This window comes from Stegodyphus dumicola, chromosome 6, assembly GCF_044657685.1.
Source record: "Stegodyphus dumicola isolate Sdum_Otavi_A_Nest chromosome 6, ASM4465768v1".
Classification (NCBI taxonomy): Eukaryota; Metazoa; Arthropoda; class Arachnida; order Araneae; family Eresidae; genus Stegodyphus; species Stegodyphus dumicola.
This window is the reverse complement of record NC_140773.1, coordinates 197,054,522-197,076,838: the sequence shown is the minus strand read 5'-3', so window position 1 is coordinate 197,076,838 and position 22,317 is coordinate 197,054,522. Positions and strand designations below refer to the sequence as shown.

The window sequence follows — 22,317 nt, the reverse complement described above, 5'->3', positions numbered from 1 at the left end:
TTTACTTTCAAATTTGCGATTTGATAACCCAGATGATAGGGAAGAACGAAAGAAATCTGATCCGGCAGCACTTATTTCTGAAGTGATGAATTTATTCATTTATAACTCCCACAAAGCTTACACATTAGGCAGTTGCGTCTGCATTGATGAAATGCTTGTTGGATTCAGAAGAAAGTGTCGCTTTAAAATGTATATGCCCCAAAAGCCCGTGAAATATGGATTAAAAGTTATGTGCTTGACTGATGCCCGGAATAATTATGCTTACAATGCATATCTTTATTGTGGAAAAGACTCTGATGGAATTAGCGTAGAAGAGAATTGGGAAAAATTCAGCAAACCAAGTCAAGCTGTTCTGCGTTTGAGCAAACCAATTTTTAATACGAACAGGAATGTTGGTTTTCTTCCATAGAACTTACCACAGAATTGTTGAAAAATGGACTGACATACGTTGGAACTGTTAAAAAAAATAAAAAAGAAATTCCGAAAGATTTTCTTCCATGTAAGTCAAGAAAAGAGAATTCAACATTGTATGGATTTACTAAGGACATAACCTTAATTTCATTTGTTCGAAAGAAAAGGCGAGCAGTGGTTTTGATGTCATCATTGCATCATTCGACAGAAACAGACTCGGAAACACAGAACCTGAAATAATTGGTTTTTATAACAGAACCAAAGGTGGTGTTGATGCTTTAGATGAAAAGTGTTCTGTCCATTCCTGTAGTAGGAGAACAACGCGTTGACCTATGGCTCTTTTCTATCGGTTAGTAGATATGAGTACAGTAAACGCATACATTTTGCACCAAGGTTATAACCAAAACCCTGTTTATGACCAAAATGGTGTTTTTGAAAGAATTAGTCAAACCACTACTACACACGAGAGTAAAAAATCCAAGAATAAATCGAGAATTGCGCCTGACAATAAAACGAATTTTAGGAAAAGAAGCTGAGTCTAAGGATGTGGAGCAGTGCACAAAAGAACCAAAATTAAAATCAAGGAAAACATGTCGTCTGTGCCCCCCCCCCACAAGCAAGAAAAGAAAGACAGCATATTTATGTTTATCTTGCCAAGACCCTGTTTGTTTGGAATGCACGCAAAATTTATGCAATGAATGTGCTAAAGAAGACGAAAACTAAATTGTTTACTATCAGAAAATCGGTGAGATACTGATATTTCAGGTACTGTCAAAATTTTTCTGTATTGTGCTACATACAATTTTCTCCGGTTAAAATTTGTTTTAAATATCAAATAATATAGATAAAATAGTTAATTCAAAATAGATGCATTCTTATTTTTAGTTTTATAGAATTTAGTGCAGCATATGATTTTCACCGAAAAATTTAAGGCTATGGGGAAATTTTCTGGGAAAAATTTAATTTCACTTTAAAGTGTAAAAACATATTTTCTTTTCAGAGTAAAATGTTCAAAGAATATCTAAGTGAAATATCATGATGATATTTTAATTAGACGATTAAAAAAAATATTATAATGCGCGGTCTCTGAGACCGCACGTACCCTGTTATGTTCAACATTTTCACCTCCCCTGTTACGGGTTAAATAGAAGTTGGCATCTGGCAATCTTGTTTACATGTGGGCTTTCCTTTTCAAGGCTGCACAGACGCCAGTATAACGAAAAGGGGTAAGGGAAGTGAAAAAAAAAATTGCTTCGGGACCTCCCACCACCTCCCTCACCTCCCCTGCATTTTGTTTTTAAGTCAGTTCCCTCCCCCGCCCCAGTTCTATGGTGATAATGAATCGAACCAAAGAACTTGCAGCTTGCGCACCATACACTGGTGTGCAAAAATTAAGGACGAAATCGAAAAATTAGCATATCAGCTGAACGAAGAGGCAGAGCGAACAGAAAGACCAATCAGGAGATTAAGTAAGGGGATGTACGGTAGCATATGCGCAGATATGCAGGTAGACGTAATGGGGGAGTGTCTGAGTAGTATAAAGCATGTTGTCGGTGTAAGATCAGTATTTCTGGCAAACAGATTGCACGCCGTATAGCAGTTAAAATCACACCGAGTTGCTGCCTCAGCGAGAAATGGCGAATAATCAATCTGCTAGACGATATCTGGATGCTTTTACCCCAGGTCGAATCATTGGGAAGTTGAAGGAAGGCCGCAGTGTGACAAGTGTGGCTGCAGAGTTCGGAATTGCTCACAGCATCCTTTCACGACTTTGGAGACAATTTCAAACTACAGGAATCCGGGGTTTAGTAGTGGTCGTCCACGAGGAACCACACTCGCAGATGACCGGTATATTGCCTTAGGCAATATAAAGCCAGAAGAAACAGGCGGCAGACAGTGGGAGAAATCGCTAGACACACGACACAGGCGACTGGACGACCAATATCGCGTTTTACCGTGGCCAGAAGACTGCACGGTGATGGTCTGTTTGCACGACGCCCTGTACGGTGTGTACGTCTAACGCCTGCCCATCGGAGAAGGCGTTCTCTGTGGTGCCGGGAACACCGGAATTGGAGAGACAATGAATGGGGACAAGTACTCTTTACAGATGAGATCAGATTCAGTCTCAGTAGCGATTCTCATCGCATACTCATCTGGAGAGAGCGGGGAAGCTGCAATCATCCCTCGAGCATCATTGAAAGGGACAGGTATGGAAGTGGCGGTGTTCTCGTTTGGGGAGGCATCATCCTTGGTAGTCGTACAGACCTTCACATCTTCGACTCTGGTTCAGTCAACGGGACCCGTTATTGTAACGAGATTCTTCTTCCATATGTGCGTCTTTTTAGAGGCGCTGTGGGTCCGCAGTTCCTTTTCATGGACGACAATGCACCATGTCATCGCACAGTAGCTGCCGAACAGCTCTTAGAGAGTGAGTATATTGAACGTATGGATTGGCCGGCACGATCTCCGGATCTCAATCCCATCGAGCATGTATGGGATTTTCTAGGCAGACGCTTGGCAGCTCGTACCTTACCACCAGTAACGATTCCGGAGCTTCGATTGGCGCTGCAAGATGAATGGGCAGCAATGCCTCAACAACTCATTGACACCCTCATTCTCAGCATGGGCATACGCTGTGAAACCTGTCTAGCAGTCAGGGGAGATCATATCCCCTATTAAAGACCGGATGTTTCTTGCTGGACACCCATCACAGGGATGTTTCGGCCTTCAGTCGCATTGCGCTCCATGCTACTTTTTCAATAAAGCTTCTTTTTATCCCTATTATTTCTCTTTTAGTAAGTGTTGCTTACATTACTCATGTCCTTACGTATTGGGGATCTTACGGTATTAAATGTGTTGATTTGGAAAGCTTTTGTTATCAAAAATAAAATTTTTAAAAAATATATAAAAAATAATTATAAGTTATATTGAAAAAACCGTCTCGTCCTTAATTTTTGCACACCAGTGTATACTGGATACCGAAACACAGAAAGAAATTAAAATCATACTACTGATTATAATAATTGCTAAGATCTAAAGCAATGACAATGACGTAAAAATCGAAGCAGCGGCATTTTTTTAAATAACAACACAAATAAATTTAACAGTAAAAGAACAAGGCTTCCTTAAGTAATCAGAATCTGAAACATATCCACCACATAGAACGGAAAACTCGCTGGAAAGAACTCCTCAATTAAAATGTTCACAATTAAGGGGGAAAAAAAGAATTAAAAAAATTAACTGTCAACTCAAAAAATTTAGTACAAAACAGCTAACAGTCTAAACGTGAGGAATCGCTTAAGAATGGATATCTCAAATTAATTTTAAAATTTGAACCTAAATTAAATTAGAAGTAATTAAAAAAGAAATGGATATTTAAACAATACAATCGAAAATGAGCAATATAGTTAAAAAATTATTTTCTTTAAAGCTAAGATACGCATGGGCGTAGCCAGCTCAAAATACAGGGGAGAAGGGAATGCCCGCTACGACTCCTATACTATACTGTTCTACCTATTACAGTATCTTCTACTATATGGGTAGCTATTACGTGGCGAATATATTATGTTAATGACAGTTATCTTAATATAAATAACAATTACATTATAAATTTTATTAATAACAAAATTATGTAACATAATTGTGGACATACTGCATTTTATCATCATATTTATAATTATTACCTTACAAATATATTAAATGCATGGCTCAATATTTTTGTTTCTCACATTAACCGCTTTAACCTTCATTAAAGCAATTTTAAAAAGCATAATAAAAGAAATAACAAAAATAGAAGAATGCTAGTAAAAGTACTTCTAGTATTTTACGTTCATTTCTGATGTACACACTCACATACATACAAAAGAAATACTAAAATATTTTGAAATTCATGTTACTTTGGTTTCATAATACTACTATAAAGGTAAATAAATATATAAAATCTATATCTCTATTCTATGTACTTACATAATAAAGATATTGAAATAAATATGTAAACGTTGTAAGTGCATCATTTATTTTGGACATAAAATTAAATTGCAAATAAAAAGGAAAAAAAAAAAAGCGAAAATTTTTCTGCCCTTTCATTTTAGTTAGGGAATTAAAATATTCCTGAATTCCATTTTCCGTGGCTGTTAACTGGTAGATATATCAATAAAATTCTCAATTGATATTTCTTTGGTATAACGAATATGCATTCCCACATAGCACAAAAACATCCTTGGGATATCCCAAGGATGTTGCTCGCGGGATATGCGCACATCCTCAGGACATCCCGCGAACCTCTTAAACACCTCCTCCCGAGTGCTTAATGTCACATCCCGGGATATCCTCAGGACATCCTAACCAAGTCCCATCGACAGCGTGCGAGATGTTATTAGGATATGAACTACTTACTACATCCTCAGGACATCCCACAAACCTCCTAAGCACATCCCATTATATCCTAAAAACATCCTATGTCCCATCGACAGCATATGGGATGTTATTAGGATTTAAAGTCCTACTTACTACATCCTCAGGACATCCCGTAATATCCCAATTTCCTCCTAAACTCATCCTCCTGAGCGCTTAATGTCACATCCCAGTATATCCTTAGGACATCCTATCTACGTCCTACCGACAGCGTATGGGATGTTATCAGGATTTGAAACACTAATTACAATATCCCTTTAACCTCTTAAATACATACTCTCAACTGCTTAGTGTCACATCCCAGTATATATACAGAGGAAAATTCCAGTGAAAGTATGTGAAGGTGTGATGATCTAAAACCTACTTTTTTTTACACAGATAGTCTCAAATCGTTCTCCTATGGTTACTATGGAAAAATCAGAAATGTTGAAAATATTTATATGACTTATTTTGTTTTAAAATCTGAATTTGTGAATATATTAAAACTGAGCAAGGAAATTAAAATGAATTATTAATACAAAATATTAAAACTGAAAATTTTGCTTTTAAGATATTAAAAATCTTTTGATCATTTTTAAACATCCAATAGCCCCCAAATTGAATTATTCATAATTAAATTATTTTACAAAATCAGTTTCTAATTTCAGTTAATTTGTATTAAAAATTGAATAATAAAATTACCCATTTAATAATCTTTACATAAATGAATCATCTTTCTTTAAAACATGTAAGGAATTTATAGTGTTTTGATGACACTGTTGGGAAATTGTTAAAAGGAATAAATTGTATTTTTAAAACTAAATCAATTCCTAGCCTCAGAATAAATAAATGTTTTCGTAACATGAGAATGCTGCAGGCTTTTTTATATATTTAATATTTAGTTGTAAAAATTTGACATTATGTTAACAATTCTTTATATCATTCAAAAGGTAACTCAAGAAGCTCTTCTAAAATTCTATCTTTCTGCTCACACAATTAAAAAAAAAATCTGAAAGGCCTCAGATTTTAGCAGTCACTCAAAGAGGCTAAAAGTTTATGAATGCATAGATTATCAATACAGATGGGGCAGTGGAAATAGCAAAACATTTTATAAGATACTGACACCAGAAAGTTATATATCTTCTATATATTTGAAAAATGAAGAAATATATCATGTAATTATGTAGAAATATTAAAATGTTTTCAATTAGATATATCATGAATTAAATGCATTTTAAATCAATCAGATTAAAAATTAAAAAAAGCATTGTTAAGAACTGTGTGTAATGCTTTTAAATAGCTTGACTTGTTAGTCAATAATATATTAGATTTTAAAGGTAAATATGTTAAATTTTGCCAAATGGCAAGACATGAATGAAAAGCAAAACAAGTTTACGACTGACGATATGAAGTCACATTTCAAAACTAATAGCTCTTTTAGATTAAAAAAAAAAGTTCTGAAAATAATTTGCAATGGTTCATTGGTATTATTTTACGCAAAATTCAGTAAAATGAAATTTACCCGTTGAAATCAGCACCAAATTAAACTTTGTAAATTCTAGCTCATGTTAAAGGTTGTCTCATCCAGAATTTTATTACTAACCATTCATTTCAGAGCAAAATAAAACAGTAATTGGCATTTATATGACAATCAATATCAAAAATTTAAATCTGCATTTTACGCAACATAGAAAAACTTCAAAAGATCTACTGTTTACCATGCAATTAAGGCATTTTATTATGCTATCAACTCTACCAATTATTAATTCCATTAAGTATATTCAGTTTACTCTTTCTGCTCAATATATGCAATGTAAAATTTTCCATAAATTTATTAATTTATTTTATTTTGAGGTGAGCTTTTATTCAACTCTCAATGTCAATGAGAATGTTTAGTTCATTTTTTATTCGGTCTCAAAAGAGAAACCAAAATACGTGGATTTATGTACGTGTATTTATGAATCAAAATACATGAGAAATCACAGTGAGAAAAGCACTGCTACCTTAAACTGTGATTATATATAACAAATGCAGTGAATTATAGTTAAAAAATTGTGAAAATATTTATATTTCTGAACTATTTCATATATCACATTTTCAGTTTCGCATATGTGGCAATTTAAGAACTTTTTTACGGATACCAATTTTTTGAAATATCTGCAAATTTTTGTATCTTCAAGAAAAGCTTATTCTTTCACCTTTAGTATATAAGTAATGGTAATTTACCAGATAAAATTACTTAATGGGGAATACAGAAAAATATCTAACCACTTACCTTCGTGACTTCATCTGCAGAGAGACTAAAAAAGTAGTTCAGCTAAATCTGCTATAATAAATATTTATAATAATGCTAAATTATGCAATATCTATTAATATGACAAATTTTTGTAAAGCTATTTATTTGGATGAAAAATAAACACATTCAGAAATTTATGGCACTATATTATGATTAACAGAGGAAAAACACTTTTCAAAATTCAAAATAGTTTTTATTAATCCAATTTATCACATTTTATTTGAATTCATGAAAAACAATCTTATATCCATGTATTCTTATGTATATAAGAACTCTTGATAAATTGGATCTCTGTCATTGCCTTTCACAGCACCTAAAATAAAAAAAAACACTCACAATTACTATATGTGAATATAATTCATAATTAAATTTAAACAAATGACTATTAGAATGCAAATTAAAGGAAGCATTTAAAATATTTTAACATTTAGTACCTATAAACAGAGTAGCAATTATTTTATTTTTTGATTATAGTAAAATAAACATGGGGGATGCCTTTTAAAATTTTTTATGTCAGAAAATAAACTCAAACCACCAGCTGAACATATGAGCAGTTTTATCAATCAGCCACTGGTAGGTAACCTGGATACTGAATCAACATATAAAGTTGCCAAGATAAAGAGAGAAACAAAATTATGATAATCACATCTTACCTATTCATAAAACTATTTTAAATTTAATGTGTAGGCAAGTCCAAAAAGAATGAGAATGAATTTATTTTGCAACACAAAGTAAAGTCTTGCAGGAGCAAAAAAAAACTTGTCTCATGAGATTGGCAAGTAAAAAATAATTAACTGCATCTGGTAACATTTATCTGACAACACATAAGTAATTGTTAGCTACGTGCAGAAAATAAAATCTGATCAGGGGCGTAGCTAGAGGGGGGCATCTGTCCCCGGGTGCAGAATCTAAGGGGCGCCAAACTGATGTTAGAACATTTTAGAATTAAATGTTTTCCATCCTTGGCAAGCAGTAGGGGGTGCGAAATCTTCAGTTGTCCCTGAGCGCTGAAAACCCTAGCTATGAATCTGATCATGTTAATGCAATTTTAAACTTTTGAATTTAACCGCAGAAATTTACCAAAGAAGTACTTGTAACAGTAGTAAATGAAGATGTGGCTAATCTTTACTGTATGGTACACCTTGGTTTCTGTCTGAAAAAAAATCGCAAAGTGGTATTGGTTGTTTGTGAAATGTGGAAGCCCATTGCGTCAAATAAGTTTTTCGGTAACCCTAATGTTGATAATGTTGGCGAAAGTAGCCTTTGGGGAAAAAAAAACTTTTTTTTTGTCAATAAAAAGGAGTTATTTCTGCAAATATTGCCAACGTGATGTGATAAATTTAGTTTTGGGCTACTTTTTTTAATAGTAAACCTTTTGTACGGACCCAGGTTTTTGGTTCTTACCATTCTTTTCAATTACTGTGTTTGGTTGCACGGAAGTGGTATGGTCTTGTATTTTGAACATGCTATTTATTATTTTGGTGTGGGTACCATCGTTTGAGTATGTCTGAGGTGACTAAGACACGAAAAATTTAATTGAATTGCTTACCTGGAGGATGGTGGTGGGAAGCCTAAACATATGCATGTGAAAAAAAAAGGTATGTTAAAAAAATGACGTTTCATTTATTTTTTTGTCTCTGTGTTAATTTTTGTTAGAAGATTTGTTGTTTAATGTTTTTATGTTAGGAAATATGTATTTTTGGTAACTTATTCCTCTCTGTTTGTGTATTTTTGGTTGTCTGTGTGTTAAGACAGTGGCGAATTTTTTCTGGTAACTATGATATTTTTAACTTTCTGATTTTCTTAAAGTGAAAATAGATCAATGTGTACATGGACAAAGTTAAGGCAGTGCACAATGCCCAGTTTGTGCAGTTCTCTGTTTTAATAGGTCGATGTGTACATGGACACAGAGTTTGTGTATGTCTTTGACTTCTTAGTTTGTTTTTGTGTAGCGGCCACCTTGAAATTGGTGCCGATCCTCTCAGGTGACGATCTTGATATAAAAAAAAGAAACGATTCGCCAAGGGTTACAGTAGAGTAAATTTTTACCAAAGATGTTCTACCATAATCACCATTTCAGTGGTTTAAACACTAGTGGAGCAGTATGCAGAGATGAAGATTTGAGTTTTGTTTACACAGCATGATGGTTTAGGCACTCCAGCCATTACAGTGAACAAAATTATAATAAACATAGCCACAATAATTGTCTATAAATATTGATGTATAACACTGCATTAACTAATATATTTCTTATGCTAGTATATACAGAATCCTTAATCGAAGGGAAAATCAGAAGACTGTGCATGCATTTTCCTTTAACTGAAACATGGATTTGACCATACAAATCTCAGTCTTACGGGACATGCCACACTATGCAGATAGACAGTAAAAAGTGCTTGTGTTGTTTTTATTTGTTAGAGGTATGAAATAAATATACTTCTAGATTTTAATTTTTTCTTTTCTTGTTTTACATTTGGATTACCTATCAAAAAGTAAGGAATTTTGATATTATTACAATATCGAAGTTAAAATAACAATTATTGGACATGTTAAAGTAATGAAAATTTTAAATTAAGTTAAAAAGTAACCCTTAATGTGGCATATTTTTGAATTAATCTCTATCGACATTAAAAACAACAAAATGTCCCTCTTTATTAAGGACTTTAATTAACTAATTTTAAATACGGAGCTATGAATGAATTTTTGGTTGATCTTTACATTACGGTAACTTGGCGATTTTTTGGCGAAAATTTGGCGACCAACTCCCCTACAGCAACCCTCTATTTTTTTTTTCCCCGCCGCCATTTTGTCTTCACGAAGTAAAGACATGTTTCTTTTCTTCTTATCTACTGAACACTTCTTCCAACAATCTACTAGCCGAATTACACTTATGCTAGAAATTTTATCAAACAAAACTGCTTAATCATGACAAATATTCACTGCAAAATTCGGAAAAAGTGCACAATACCATACACCTTACGCGTTTTTCAAAATAACACATACACATAAACCATGTACACGCCGACTTATTTTTACTTAAAAAAACATCCCAGAATTGCACAAAAATGGCATTGCGCACACTCTTCACTATATCCATGTACACTGCTTTTTTCTCATAAATTAGAAAAATTTCACAAAAATACATGACAATTTTCTCAATCTTTAAACCCGGTAAAAAGAACATATATGAAATTACCTGATCGCGAAAAAGTATTTACCCTTTACAAATATGAACATTTCCACATATAAAATAAATAAAATATCCAAAAACTTTTACCTCTAAATCATCTATTACATTATACACGTCACCAACGAATTCATACATGAAGCATTACAAATATTTATTATCAAATATTTAAATTATTTCCATGCACATTTATTTCAACTTAAACATACACCAAATTCCTACAAGTATAAAATTCACAAAATAACTATCATTTCATTAAAATATAATTAAATTCAAAATCACCACTTAAAATATACATGAGCACATACATTCAATTAATAAAAATTACCTTACAATCCTAATTACTTTAAACTAAATCATTGCTAATAACAATTTTCCCAATAATACCAAATTCCTTTCCACCTTACATTTCCAACAATGCATAAAAATAATTAAAAATACTAACTTACCTAATCTCCTTCAGAATCTTCATTACGTGGCGGATACACTTTTCTTCATTCTCTTTCAGAATCTTTAAAATCATACTTATCTTTCAAAGCAAGATACCAGGTAAAATAAATAACATAATAAAACATGTTTATTTCTCTCTCACACAACCTTAAAAAACATTTCTTACTATCCTTTTCAATACCACTAAATACCCATTTCGAATTCACTTTACTTACGGCCATGGGATCCAAAAATTCACAAACACTATTTCTCACAACACAGAATAAAGCCAAATACAAAATTTCCAGATTTTTTCCTGATTTCCCCCCTTTTCGGATTAAAGAACCGTAATTCGTCCATTAATATCACATGACATATCCCATGATCTCTCATTTCCCCCACACAAAATAATGCGTAATCGGAACTCAGTACTGCTCACATTATTGCCAAAGTCCCAGGTAGTAACCTTTATCGCCTCCAAAATGTCGCCAAACTACCAGTTACCGTAATGTAAAGATCAACCGAATTTTTTCCCTTGCATGTTATAATAACTGAAACAGAATTACTCTGATACAGTCAAAATTCCTAAATGCAAGTACATAAAATTTACTTTAGCAATTTAAAGAGATGAGACACACTGAACACATGAATAAATTTCTATCAAAGAATAATTTATTAAATTTGGCCCATTCCATAGTAAACTTTAACCATTAGATTACATTATTACACCATGTTATCAGTTTGAAAAGCAAGTCATATGCCAGATCTTGCATGTAAAAGAAATGCACAAAATAATATACAGATGATTGAAAAATGACGTATACCAATGTTTATAGATATGATTAAATGTAACAGAAAATTTACTGTCACAACCACATTTTTAAGTGAAATGTATTATTTTAACATTTTACAATATTTAAGGTATGGCATTAAATGCAACATTATGTGCCTGGATATAAGTTAGTAAATTAAAAAAAATAATAATAATAATCAAAGAATGAATGTCATGAAAAATTTCAAAAACAAGTAGAATTTAATTTAGAAGACCTTTAGACACTTATGATAAATAAATTTGAGAATTCTTCACCCAAAATTAAATTATAATTAACTAAAACCAGTTTGACTGACCTACTACAAAATCCTTCAGCTGCAATTTTTTCTAGCTTGAAAACCAAATTCTTCTCCACACGGTAATAACATCTTAACCAGTTGAAATTCCTGCAGAAAGTTTGATAACACAGTAATAGAATTAATAGAATAGAAAAATTAACACAAAAGTATAGAACATCATTTAAACTTAACATTATTACAAATTTTGGTGCCTTCTGACTATCTGCAAAGCTGAAAATTGGCAAAATGGTTAGTTTATGGTTCATATCTACTGCTCTGTTCACAAGTAGTAATTCAAATAAGCACTTTATAAGAAACAAGAAATTTTAGGATGCACACACACAAAAATATATACATTGGGTCAATATTCACATATTTTTCATCCAATGGAATACTATTCAGAAATAAAGATTAAATATAAAGCATGTAAATACATGTGTGTGGTATGCATATTCATAGTTTGCTATTATCGTGTGCATACTCTTGCTGTTTTAGCATAAGTTGAAGCTGTGAGGGCAGATGATAAGAAAGTATCAGAATTTTTCATGTATAAGAAAAGATTGCCCTGACAATAGTATCTCAATTGTTTAGCACTGACATTTACATAGCGCATTAGAAATATATAGTAATATATGTATAATAAAAAGATAATTGCATATTATTAATTCATTTTTTTAAATGCCAAACTTTAACAATTCTTTCACATATAATTAAACAGAATTCTTTCACATGAACATCTAAAATCCATTCTTAACTAAAGAATAAATAATAAAACCATGTAAATTTCTTATCAAGCCCATCATTTCCGAAATGTCTACTTCTGAAAGTTCCCAGCATTTCTCAATGTATTATTAAATTACTAAACTAAGCATCAATGATCGTCATGTTCGCTAATGTGGCAATATCTTTCACACTTCTTTGTTACCACAAGTAACAAGTAGGCTTCAATAAATCTTTAACTGTTGTGCTTCCAATAATTCAAATTTCAGCTTGTGTCAAAATAAAATCTATAACACAAAGATAAGCAAATTTCCTTATGATCAATGCATTTTAACATTATTCAATCACACAGTACTGATTGCTTCAATAAACATTACTGTAGCTGTGTTATTTAAAAGACTGTAATGTTTTAATTATTTCCTTAATTAAAACATTACAGTCTTTTCCTCCTTCTAACACCAAAAGAAAACCCAGATAAGAAATATAAAAATATAAGTAAAAATAAATTATATTATTGAATGACACTTTACATTAATTACACTTATGCATATATTATTTTATTATAAATTATTTCAAAATCAAAGAAGAGAAGGGGGAGAAACTTTAATATTGACATTTCTAAAATGATATAAACATTAATCATTTAGTACAGTTTGTTATTTCAGGCAAAAAGAATTCACTTTTCTGGATAGCATTTATATTTCCATCTCACTTTCAATGAAACATTAAGAGAAATGCATATAATTTAAACACCAGTTTATTTTACTTATCAGACAGATTATGTCAACTCGAAAAAACCTATCAGTAAAATTCGGTAGTAATAATTCTGAATGTTAGGCAACTTGCAAGATTCAACAAAAATTATCAATACTTTTATTATAATGACAATACTACAGTAACATGAACATAAAATTAAACTGCATATAACTATAAAATAAGCCAGCATATAATAATGGTGCATTGGTTTCTAAAACAATGGGCTCGATGAAAAAATACATGTATTATGGTAGCTATTCATATTCTTCAGCTTTCCTAATATTCTAATGTTCATTTTACATAACTAAAGTATCTAAAATATAATAAAAATGCAAACAATATTTATGAGAAAATATTAAAAGCAATCATAAGCATTTGATTGAATGACCATATTTTGTCTTCCTGCAAGTCGAATCTTAAAATGATATGCAGTTTGAAAAATGCTTAATCCTTTTATAAAATATTCAAAAAAGATTAAAAAAAAGGTACTGTTCTGTTATCAGGACCGGGTTCAGAATTATATTTATGTATGCTTGTATATTTGTATGTTTGTGTGTCTACATATACACATCTATGTACATACTTACGAACACAGGTTCATACATTTCCGATTCTGGTCCCAATAACAGAACAGTACCCCCAAAAAAACTTGAATTACAAACTAGATTAAGATAATGTTTCAACCATATATATTTTGGACAAAACATTGCATACTCTTATTTTTATACAATTGTTCAAACTATTTAACATAAATTTATTGCTGCAATAAAATAATAAGCAATCTGATCACACATATTATTTTGAAACTGAATGCATAAACTAGACTAAAAAAAATTCAGTCATAAACATTTGGATAGCAGGGCAAATTAGATATTCGAAAAGACAGCCAGCCATTGAGATACACGTAATTCACGACAGAATGGTAACAATTCATAAAGCTGTGAAATATTTAACTGTCAAAATGACATAAATTCGAAAAGCAAAAAAAGTAAACATACAAGTATTGCAACTGAACTTACCTTTCATGCAACAAAAAATATCCATACGAGTTAACCTCATGGCGCAGCCATTTTGGATTTCGTTTCAAATCAGACAGATGTTTACGGATTTGCGGAAGAATACGAGGAACTAGTAGTTTGCCGGATACAATGTGCAATGACGCGAAAGAATATAGTTCTGTAGAACTTCCTACATTATTTCGTAATAAACAATACTATTTCCTAATTTTTTCTTTATCTAATTAATTAATTAATAGGGAAATAGTTAAATAATGCCGAATTCATTTTTAATGAAATGCAAAATTTTTCATGTATGGGACGACCACCTTCCGTCCAATATTTCTGAGAATATAAACAAATTTTGGAATCTGAGAGTATCAGTAAATAAATATATAGAATATCGCCTCTCAAACGACCACTTCTGAAAGTGACCAATAGTTCTGAGATTATAAATAAATATTGATATTAAGCATTATTTCTATAAGACGACCATCTCTATATAAGACCAAAGTTTCTAGAACTTTTATAGTCATCAGAGATGTATCTTTACTGCGAAATTATCGCACGACTGTAATTCAATATCAATAACAGATCGCGCGATTGAAAAACATCTTCTGTCTTGTAATTAGAGGAAAAAAATTTTCCTTATGAGGTATTTCTCCCGCTTTCCTAGCGTGCCCTTCGTGGTGTAATAGTTCTGCACGCTGGGCCGGTATTTCAGAGGTCCGTGGTTCGATTCACGGCGAAGGCGGTTGCTAATTTTTCATCTCTACGGCTTCCCAAAAAAATCCTAATGTCTGTACAGTGGCGCCCGAACTAAAAATGTGTTGGATGAGGTATATCCACACCCAGGATTTAGTGATTGGATCCCCTTAAAAAAAAGTCGGCCTTTAAAAAGAGAAGTAATATAAGGTATTTCTCCCGCTTTCCTATCGTGTCTTCGGCCCACTAGCGGCCGAGCGGTAAAGTCGCTGAACCCTGGTAGTGCGATCCGAGGTTCGAATCCCGCGAACGGGCTGGCTGCATGGGTGTTTTCGTAATTTTTACCCACGTGTAACGTGTATACGAGCCAGTTTTCCTTAGAAAGTCCTCCACGAAGACATCCCTCCCCTTAAGCAGATAGCCCTAGTGTGCTTTGCCATAATTAAATACACCACCACACCTAGCGTGTCTTCGTGGTGTAGTGGTTCTGCACACTGGGCCGGTATTCCAGACATCCGTCCTTCGATTCCCGGCGAAGGCAGTTGCTAATTTTTCATGTTTCCTGCTTCCAAAAAAATACCTAATGTCTCTATACCCAAATTAAAAAAAAATTCGTTTCCGTAATTAAATATATCTATATCTAATTTTACCTATATTTGTAGTAGGGTTTGTAATCTGTAAATAATTATACATGTAATTTATACATTTTTTTATTAAAAAAAATATATGTTATTTAGAATTTTGCAAATATTCTATAAAATGCTAATCCATTGAAAAAAATCTTTTCCATGACTAAATAAATTTTTAAAAACGTCAGAAAAAATAGCAGTTAAAATTAATAACAAAATAACAAGAATAAATCATCAATCATATCAATAGTTTTAATGTACAACATTTAGAAACAACTTAGTAAAATACATATGAAAAATAAAATAATGTGCAAGTTTCAGATGTGCAATGTCAAAAAATTAAAACTGGTAAATTTGAGAACAAATATCCTCAAAATGTTTGACAACGAAAGTCCTCCGGACAATGCAGAATGAATGTCCTCAGGATGTGAAATTGGTGAACTCCTCAGGACATCTGAGAATCAACATCTCCAGGACATCCTGTCATATCCCGGGACATAGCGACTTAAATAAGACATCCTCAGGATGTTAAATTACGATCTCCTCAGGACATCTGAGAATCAACATCCTTAGGACATCCTAAGTATGTCCCGGGATATTGCGACTTAAATAGGACATCCTGAGGATGTTTTGTGCTATGGGGGTTAATGCCAAAGAACTTCTGCGCTCTTCCGTCATAGTATCTCTATTATAATTTTGTAACCTTTTCAAAGCACTTACGGAGAGTTCGCATTCGCAATATATTATCGACAGTTTAGCTGCTCTGTGCAAAGCACATCAATATTTGGAGAAAAGTTTTTATTCAAAGCTAAAGTATTGTTAAAATAAAATAGTTTTGTAGTAATTAAGCACAAAATCACAATGAGCATTATTTCGATAGACTTGCTTTCAAATGATGCGTGCGATTATGTTAAGCTCGACATCTAATTTTTCACACATTTCCACAGCATTATCAAAAATACTCTCAAAACTCTTTTCTACATTTTCACGCCGTCTCCCGGACGGTAAAGTGGTTAGGAGAGCCGACTGCGAGACCAAAAGATCCTGGTTCGAATGCCGGAGAAGACATGGTTGTAACTGTCCGTCCTCTTCATAGGAGGCAAAGGTGGTCCACCTATTAAGTGCCTCAGTAATAAAGTGACAACCACTTCTGGCCTTATTAGCGGCCAAACCGAAGTTGGCTGAGGGCTCGCCATTCGAGGGAAAAAAAGTATCACGCTTAGAAATAATATAAATAATATAAAACTCAATAATAGAAATAATATAAAACTCAATAATAGAAATAATATGAAACTCAATTTCCTGGGGCCATTTTATGGGCTTCCACGATATCAACAGCTCGTCCCTGAAGTTTAACTGTAATTCCTTCTAAATAAGATAGATGAAATGATATGTTGTTATGAATGTTGCAATGAAAGCAGATGAAATGATTGAATTCAGCAGAACCAGAGCGTCTTGCTTACATTGCGCACTTCATTTGATTATAAGTACACAATGTTCTCGAGGCCTTCAATGATATAGAAAAAGATTTGATAAAAATGCTGGTACGCTTTATGCCTCATGGCCCATTTTCTTCGGCAAAGGTCTAATATTATTTTTCGTCGGCCTAAACTATGTGTTGCATTCTGATTCCCAATTTGAGTAAGAATACCATTTCGTTCAGGACTGTTTTAAGGAAAAATTAAACTGGTTCAGCATATTGTGAATTTCAGGAATTTTGCATGAGTGTATGATTACAAGATTCAGGCAATGAAAAGTGCAATGCACATAGATTGCTTCTGGAGCGAAAGTTTTAACTCAAAGATTGAACTCCAACCTTTTTTGATGACATGTTACGTGCTTCATTATAACTCTGACCTGTAATGTTGTTTTAATCTAACCCGAATTTTGAAATTATTGAAATTATAGAAGATGAAATAAATTCTCCTGTACTCGTATCTAGTCTGTGAAATTCTGAGACCTATTCTCTAATATATATATATATATATATATATATTTGACTGTCGACAAATCTTATACACAACGATAAAGTTTCCGCATTATTTGATGTGACTTCATCAGCCATAATGGAATAAAATTCTTTAAAAAAACACAAAATCAATTCTCAACAAAAATGTGAGTGTAAAAGTTTAGATTAGCTTATTTGATTATGGTAAAAGCATCTCAGGGTTAACTGCCTAAGGAATGGGATACCTTCGTGGGGGATTTTCTAATAGAAACTGGATCGTATGCACATTTTACATGGAGTAAACTGAGAAAAACCCATGCCTCAGACATCCTGTTCCTCTGAATTTCAGCCCCGATTAAAATTACTAGCGTTCAGCAATTTTAGTCATTAGCGTAAAATCATTCATAATGAAACTCAGAACGTGTGAAGCTTGAAACTCTGTTTTTATTAAGTAATGCAAAAGCAAAATGCACTGCGTACTAGAAAACTGAAGTTACATGTTTTTTATATAAATAAATCGTTATTTTAAATTTTTTAAAGAAGCATCTTCTGCTTCTGCATTTTCCGAACTACATAATGTGTTTAAAAAACATTTATTTATTTATTTATTTATTTTCCTGATATCTTTTCCACTATTAATTGACGGAGTATTCTCGACTTGTATTGCTTTTATTTAAATACATTATCTAGTGTTTTCGATTTAGTAATTAAACAAAAGCCCATTTAAAAGCCCATTTAATATGAAAAATTTATGAATTTTCGATAATTTCGGATTCTTTGACATTTTGAATTTCTAGCTAATAGGTTTTTCTGCACTATTTAAGAATTTCAGACATTTTCTTTCATGTGCGTTATAAAATATTTCACATAATACAGTTATAATAAATTTAAAACCAGATTACTTAAATTATTACTCTTAATCGTAATTCTCGAAAAGATTGTAAATAATTATTTTATTTACAAAGTATGACGCATAATGAAATAAGTGCATAAGAATGTATGCAGGTTTTTTTTTTTTTTTTTTTTTTTTTTTTTTCCAGTTTTCCTTTAGAAATAACCAAAAGCTATCTGAGAAACAGAATGCCTTGCCTTAAAGGGAGAGTCGATGGTTTAATGTAACCGAAAATGCAAATTTATTAGCCACCAAAACGTAAGGCACTATAAGGTACAAATAGACTTATATTTAAAGTTAGCCATTTAATAATATTACACAGAAGAGCAAATTCATAACAGCATAGGAAGAATAACATAGCAGCATAACATCATAACAGCATAGTGAAAACAGTATTTGAAACTTATCGTATGATAGATTCATTTCACAATGTTTATCTCAATGTAAATATGATTTTTAATTTAAAACAATAATTTGAATGCAAATAAAAATGGATTTCAGGCAATACTTTATCTGCAAGAAGAGTAACGACTACTAAGCTACAGCATGCGATAGTCAATACCCTGAGGTATTTACAGTTTTTCTCTCTTCATTTGAACGATTTATTGGAATTCATTAATTTCAATATAAAATTGAATTATTTTATCTTTATTATTCAACTATTTTCTCTTTGTGAAATTTGAATGCATTAAATACTATGTGTCTTTTTAAAACGAAAATCTTTTATTGCAGACAATTTTGATCTTTTAAGCAAATAGTAGTCGCCTTTCTCAGAAATATCGTTCACTTTTATCAGATAGTCTTCTAAGGAAGTTGGTCACCATAAGAGGATTCCCTGTATTTAATTTGTTTTTAAAACAGAAAATGGAACATATATTTTCCCCTTGATGAAAAGTATTCGAATATGTGGTTGTATAGCTGGAAACAATAATAATATCTTACAAAGAAAATGATTGCCTTCTATTATTTTTTATTATTTTACTTTTATATCATTGAGTTTATCATTTAAGTGTAAAATTACTTTTTAACTTTTATTTTAGTTCTGAGTTTATTAGTTTATGGATTAAAATTTTGTGAAAGCTTCTATAACACTTCAGATATGTTCGCTCACATTTAAACTTTTCATAAGCATTAAGTCAAATTACATATCTACAGTAAGACCTCGCTTAACGCGGGGGATACGTTCCATCGAAGTAGAGTGTAATGCGAAACAGTGCTAAGCGAGGCTATCTTAACATGTAAATAATGGGGTTAGGGGAAGACGGATAAAAAATAATGGGGTTAGGGGAAGACGGACTGTACTTGGTCTTTTTAATTGACAGAAGCGGCATAGATTAACTTGTTTACAGTTGATTCTTTCAATGTAAAAGAATTAGAGAGAGTGTTTTGTACTTTTTCTCCCGTCACGAACTCAATGATTCTTACACTTCTTAGAAATTTTAATAGAGTATAAGAGATCAAACAATTCAATTCTTGAGTATAGATGCTATGAATATGTCACAGCGTATGGATAAGCATAAGATATCTTCCTTTTAAAGCTCTATAAAATTGGTGAAGTTGAGATATTATTAGCAAATTTTAATTTCGTCATTCCTTTGTGATTAGTATTGCTCTTCGAAGAACACCTTCAATAAAAATTAAAATAACTGTCTCCTCATTATTATCACACATTGAAAAAGCGATTTCGTTAAGAAAATTATTTCCTACAACTGCGCAGCTTAGAAGCATTAACTATCTGTATGAGTATTATATCTCTATGTATATGCATCACTGAGCACTATAGTTAAATAAACTAAGATTAGTGCAAATGAAGTTAATGTTTCGAGTACAATTCATAACAGCAGGGAATTAATAATGAAACAAATTTACCGCTTACAAAATCTTTCAATCTAGATAATTACATTTAAATACACAGTTGCACATACTGCGTGAATTTTCATGGCATAAAAAATTATTTCATTTGTTATAATTATGTCTATTTTTAAAATACTATATAATAGTCAGAATTTTCAAATGAGAGGGGAATATTGCTTATCTTTCTCCCCAAAAAGAAATGCTTTCGCTAGAGTTGACTTCGTTAGAAAATGTACAAAATTTTGGAGAAAAGAAATTCTACATTTTTTGCACTTTTTTTCCCCAATTTATGGTGTTTATATATATATATATATATAATCTGCTATTTTCCACTTTCTCATGATCAAATTGGCCATTGACTGAGACCCCTCATAGTTTATCCCTTAAAACTGATTGAAACTTCTACAGTGATTCTCGCGATTTAGTAAAATGCCTCGGTTCTTAAACAGAAGACGGCAAAGAGTATGTGACTACGTTTTGTGTTATTTTTCAGATGTTTACTTTTTTGTTTAAAAATGAATAGAAGCTTTAAAACAGGAAAAAAAAAAAAAGAGTTTTAAGAATTTTTCAGAAATCGATTAATCGATTATAGAATTATAAAATGAATAACTATAATTTTAAAAATTTAAGCCATGAATCTTATTCAAGATTTAAATGAACGAGAAAAAAATGAACAATATTTTCGCATTCCCGTCCGAGGACAACGGTGATATCCTTTAATTATATAATACTGAATTCTTGAATCCTCTTAATACTGAATTCTTATCCGGTTTTGCATTATGATCAAAAAGTAAAACTGATTTAAGTTGTTGATAAGTATGTTAGAAATATAGTGCAGAACATCGATTTTTGCAAAATCAAGTTTATGTCAATAAAATTATTTTCCCCGGAAAGGAATGTTGTTGATCCGTGGTTTCGGCTTGATATCGACGATGCATATGATCTTACAATTACATTAATTTTTTATCATTATAATTAGTAGATCATATATACTTGCTACTGTTTGTTTAATTCAGTACGGCAAAGCATACCAAAGTTATCTGTCTATAGGAAGGCAGGAAGGGATGCCTTCCTATTGACATGCCTAGAAAAAGGATACCATTCCATTTGTGAAATACTTTCTAAAAGGAAAACTGGTTGGTTTTACCTTATATATAAGGAAGACCATAAAAGCTCGTTCAGCGCGTTCACTGCTATCCTAGCTTATGTCTCAGCAATCTTAGACATTTTACCCACTAATATGCTATGTACTTTTTTCCTTCTATTAAATTATCTTGTTTTATACCTCTTTTTAATGGGTAATTATCTGATTATTTGTTCCAAACACAGACGCACACAAAATAAATAAATAAAATAAAATAAAATGATAAAATGCTTCCCAGTGAATGAACTATCTGCGCATTTAACAGCTGCCCTATTAAATCATTTTAAAGACTAAGAATTAAAATTGCTAGATGACTAAGAAAATAAAATTCTTTGCATTGAAAGCATCGAAGTTGATATTCTCTCTTTATTATTCAAAAAATAATAATAATATTTTTGCTATATTTATTGGCTTAATTGAAATTCGAAATTTCTTTCTTTCTTTCTTTTTAAAAAAAATATTTTTTTCTTTTAACCATTATGCGTTTAGATGCTTAGTCCGAAGTGAAAGGGCTTTTTCTTCTTTAGCAGGACAGTTAGAGGGAAAGTGGGACCGGATTCGGAGGACTATTCAGCTGTAAAAGAACAAAAGCTTTACGACTTGAAAGTGTCTCATAACCTTCAAGTATTTTCCCGCCGCTTGTTTGTTGGGGAAGGATGACTTTTCCTGGTCGTACTTCTACATGGAAAATCGTTGACTTCCGTTTATCTTTGTTAATCACATGAATATTTTTGAGAAGCTGGAAAGCAATAATTTAAAAACTTAAGCCTTATCTATTTGAAATTAATTAACCCTTTTTTTAAGCATAGGCAGTGGTGAAGTGGAAGGGTGCGCCTGGCTACGTGTCTG

The 22,317-nt window shown here is 32.0% G+C and overlaps 1 long non-coding RNA gene across 1 annotated transcript; it reads right to left on the bottom strand.

Annotated features, from left to right (window-relative positions):
* Window positions 1-7,270: 7,270 nt before the first annotated feature.
* LOC146996930 (uncharacterized) lies at window positions 7,271-14,398 on the bottom strand. Its single transcript, XR_015041798.1, has 3 exons — window positions 14,321-14,398; window positions 11,844-11,933; window positions 7,271-7,412 (listed from the first exon to the last, which is right to left on the bottom strand). It is a non-coding gene; the product is annotated as an uncharacterized LOC146996930 (long non-coding RNA).
* Between the last annotated feature and the right edge of the window lie 7,919 nt (window positions 14,399-22,317).